This window comes from Physcomitrium patens, chromosome 2 (genome assembly GCF_059467195.1).
Source record: "Physcomitrium patens ecotype Gransden chromosome 2, ASM5946719v1, whole genome shotgun sequence".
Taxonomy (NCBI): domain Eukaryota; kingdom Viridiplantae; phylum Streptophyta; class Bryopsida; order Funariales; family Funariaceae; genus Physcomitrium; species Physcomitrium patens.
In genome coordinates this window covers 19,653,688-19,658,544 of record NC_143411.1, presented here as the reverse complement: position 1 = coordinate 19,658,544, position 4,857 = coordinate 19,653,688, and positions in this window count along the sequence as shown.

Here is a 4,857-nt window from a genome sequence, read left to right as displayed (position 1 = left end):
AAGGGAGTTTAAATTGAAGAATGGTGATTATAAAGGCTTTGATGGCAAGAATCCTTGCTGATTTCCAAGTAAGCTAATTAGAATTAGAATTGTAATTAGAATTTATAACTAAATTAGTAAATTAATTGATTCTTATGATTTAGAACTCAGATTTGGACTTGTGAATAGTTGATCTCAGGATAAAAATATGTTTTAGAGACATTGGTGGTATTAATTTCACCAAAAAGGTGTTAGTTTTTGAGTTCTAAGCATTTCCAGTCTTGAAATCGGGTTTGGATTGAGAGTTATTGAAGACCCTTGATCTTGGTTAGGAATTTTCCGATTTTGATGATGGAGATGTGTCCGCCACTTTTGGACCTCCTCCCACCTGATTAAGAGGGCTTGGGTGACTGAGTTCCCTCTCTCTCTCTCTCCATCTTCTTGTAGCAAAGCCATGGCCAAATGTTCCCCTATCTTGTAAATACAAATCTTCTTCTTTAAACTTGTATGGCTTCATTTTTAACTTGATCAGTCTATCTATTTTTATTTTCTTTCTATGAAACTTTGTAAGCAAATTTTACTCACCCTTAGCTTTGTAACGGTATAAGGCACGCCTGATTTGAAGTTGTGACGAATTTTTGGCGAGTTTTCAAGGTGGTAGAGGTCTAGTGCCTTGGTAGTGTAGGAGCATCAATTTAAAAAATCTATAACTCGGTGACCTCTAACTCAATTTTGATGCAGATTGTTGAAATGAATGCACTCTAAAGTTTAGTTCACTAAAAAATTTAAATCACTAATTTCCGATCTATATCAAATTTTTAATGAATTTTTAAATATGAAGGGATCTGCTGCCTCGGCAGTGTTGAACATCTTTGAAAAATTGTATCTTAATACTTACTTACATTTTTTTCTAAAATTTGTTGAAAAAGTAACTCTACTAAGTGTGGTTTTAGGAAAAGTTATAATTGTCAATTTTAACCTATTAACTGATTTTTAGTGAATTTTTAAGTAGAAGGGGTCTGCTGCCTAGGCAGCTCAAGTCGCCTTGCTTTAAAAACACACATCTCGAATGTCAAACCTTGGATCACCATGAAATTTGGTAGATAGGAGAAACTCTATGTCAACCTCAACCACAAAAAAATTCAAGTACACAAGAGCTGTGTGGAATGGTTAGCAAATTTTTGAATGACAAGGGATCTATTGCCCTCAACTTGACATATTCAAGTAAGTTTTTTTCTTCTCTAATCACCCTCTAATCACATCCCTTAGAACCTAAATTACTATATTATCACTCATTTGTCTTATTACCATCAATTAATGTTATTTAATAATTTCAAAGAACTTTTATCTCACTTAGAAATTAATCTTAAATTCTTATCTTTTCCTCCATTCTTACTTTTAAGGATAAAATAGAAATAAATAAATAAATAAATAAATAAAAATTAATCTAATCTTTGAATTTTTTCCTATTTCTTATAACCTCAACCTTTTAATTTTAAATTTTAACCTTCAACTTTAAATTTTAACCTTCAACTTTTATTTTTATTACTTTTAAACTTTTATTTAATTTTTAATCATTAATTCTTACTTAAATTTTAATTTATTTATTTTATTTTATTTTATTTACTTTAATTTTTTAATCTTCCAACTTTCATCTTTTATCTTAAAAAAATCTTAACATCATGTTAGTACTGAACTTAAATATTTGAGGCTCTTTATTACTGAATTTTTAATTCTAGATGAAGTTTTGTCATAAAAACTTCATTTGTAGATAACTTCTTATATAGAATTCCGATTTACATGATTAATACTACCTTAGAAAGCCTTAGATTAGGACTCTAACATGGTATTCATTTTATTTTATTTTATTTTATTCTACTTCATAATTTTTAGAGTTTGAGTTTGATAGAATAAGTCTTGGAAGGCACTTAACTAAATGAACTACAAGTGCTAAAAATTAAATCATAAAAAATGTAACTAACTTGTTGTGTTATTGGATTAATCTTGATTATTACCTCATTTTGATTTTCCTATCTCGTAGATGATTTGCATCTTTATATTAATTAGTATTGAGCTGTGACATAAGTCATGATCTGATTAAATCAAATTTAAGAGAGGGGAGAAAAATCCACTCATACTTGGCAACCCTCTAAAAGTAAATAATAGAGCTATACTAGTTATGCAATCACCCACCGCACCTATTTGGATCGTAATTGAAACTGTTGGATCTTCCATTGCCATTAATGATGACAATGTTTCACTTAATTTCTTATTAAAATAAATACTGCCTTCGTCAATTATCTTTTTTAGACTTTTAGGCCTCCTCAATTTACTATTATTATCCACAAATAATTATTTTGATTGAATTAGAGGTAAAAATGATGGATATTAAAATACACCAAATTGGCATTTATTGACAAGAAATTTATGCCATTGTAAAGAACCAGTCTTGCTAGAATTGGCTAACCTGCTATTGAAAAAGTATCCAATGGAGTATCCAATCTTTCTATGCCTCCTTCACTTTCAATTAATGGGTTCAAGAAATATGCTAGATTATTTCTAAAATTTTCAATGAATGCTCTTAGTAGTTTTCTTAACAATATATATGACTAAAATATTAATAATTTGTAAGGTTTTTAGTATAGTCGGATATGTCGATAGGAATGCAACCATGGTTTAATCCAATTCTATCAATGCTTCTTTTTTAAATTACATTCTTGCTCATCCTGTAATAAATTTCTTACTTGCGCTCGCTCTTATCTTCCTTTCAACTGACATGTTTTTCTTAGTACAATGTTCTCATTCTTATTAACTATAATCTTTCATCATATAATATTAAAATTACTTTCCATCTCCAATTTAATTACATATTTGGCTTCACTTTTGAATTACCATCAATTTTGTAACCTCTTCGTGTAACATCCACAACCACACGTTTGGTAATTAATTCCTAATGCTCAATACTATTTTCAATTTTTTGGCAGTAGTGCCAAAAATGTGATTGTCATTTTACTTACTCTAGACTAATTTAATCAAAATAAACCTATATAGGAAAATTCAAACACATGGAAAGACTATCTACATGAGTTTTTACGTTAGGGTCACACAATTAACTACCTCTTGATCAACTAAAACATCTAAGAATACTATATGTCTTCTACATTCTATCAAAGAAAATATTGCAATTGATAATTCTATCTTATGTATCTACTGTCTCCTCTCCTCTTCTCTCCAAACTTATAACAATAATAGGTTATACTACACTATCTTAAAAGACTGCATAAAACATTCCATAATCCAATCATTGGAATTTTTACTTTTATTTTCATAGTGACTCGTAATCTCAACATTTTGACTTTTGGATAATAAATTTTAAGTTTTAACTTTCAACTTTTAATATTTTCACTTTAACTTTTAAATTTAATTTTTAAATTTTAAATTTTAATTTTAATTTTTAAATTTTAACTTAAATTTTAATTTTTAACTTAAACTTTTAAATTTAATTTTTAACTTTAACTATTAAAATTAAAATTAAAATTTTAACTTTTAAATTTAACTTTTAATTTTAACTTAAACTTAAGTTTTATTTTTATTATAAATTAATAATAATAATAATTTAATTAATTTTTTTTATCATTTTACATAGTAAATTTTATATAATATTTTAATTTAATATTAGTAACCATTGCTTGGAAGGCATTAATTTTAATTGAATTAAAAATATTGTTGTTCTCATTGTGTTCAAGTTTCAATATACTAAAAGAATTGAACTAATAGAGGTGGGTTCAAACATGGAAAAAGACTGGTTACATGAATTGGATCTGTTAGTATCACAATTGACTGTACTCTAGCTATTTGAAATCAATTATTAGCTAAAAAATACCAAGGCTTACTACTTCCATCTTAATTCAACCCATAATCCATTCTATCACTATCAATTCAATAAAACTTCCATCAATCACAATTCTTCATCAAAAAATAATAAAAGCAAAGAAAACAAAGAAGTAGCATCAAGCTTATTTCAGCTTACGATTCTTACAGTCTGGCTCTCGACTTACGACTCTCATAGTCTGGCCCTCCGCTTACTTTCCTCATCCTCTTTATCTTACCAAAAAGATGATCCGTTGGCCAATGGATTCCAAAGGTTATGACTCTTTGAATTCTTAACCATTTATTCCTCTAACAACCTATTGTTACCAACTAAACTGCCTAACCATTAGTCTAATTCTCAAGGTTATCAATAGCCAACTAGTAACTTATTACAAAGTTTATTTAACTATTCTACATAGCCCCACACTTATCTATGCAGCGCCCTTGCAAACACACAATTTTTACTTATCTAAAAACTACTTAACAAAACTCTACAAAGGTACTATTTCTTGTGACCCACTTAATTGATCATTTATTGCATTATCGAATGTGCGTTCTATCGAATCTGGTTCTAATTGCAAATCTTCTTCCTCCTCCTCCAGTTTGTCGATCGACTCCTTTTTCAACTGGTTTGAGAGATCTTCATTATACTCTCCCAATTTACGGACTTTAGCCTCTAGTTCAAGATCTGGACATCTTGAAGTTTCAATTGTTACTGATGCTGACTCATTCATTTTGGAACATCTTCAATTAACACTTGTGACTGGCTCTTCACTATTAACTCTTAACTGGAACTACTACTCTCAAAAACACAAGAAATATAAGAAAATGGCACTCTAGCCAATCTAAAATAATACCACAGAATGACTTTAACTAGTGCCACACTCCTATTCTTTTACTACCTGATGATAATGACAACATGTTACCTATATTGTAAGTGTAAGGTAATGGAAAGTAATCTTTTTTGGTGGCTGTATTAAATTTCGAAAATGCTGACAAATTTGGATT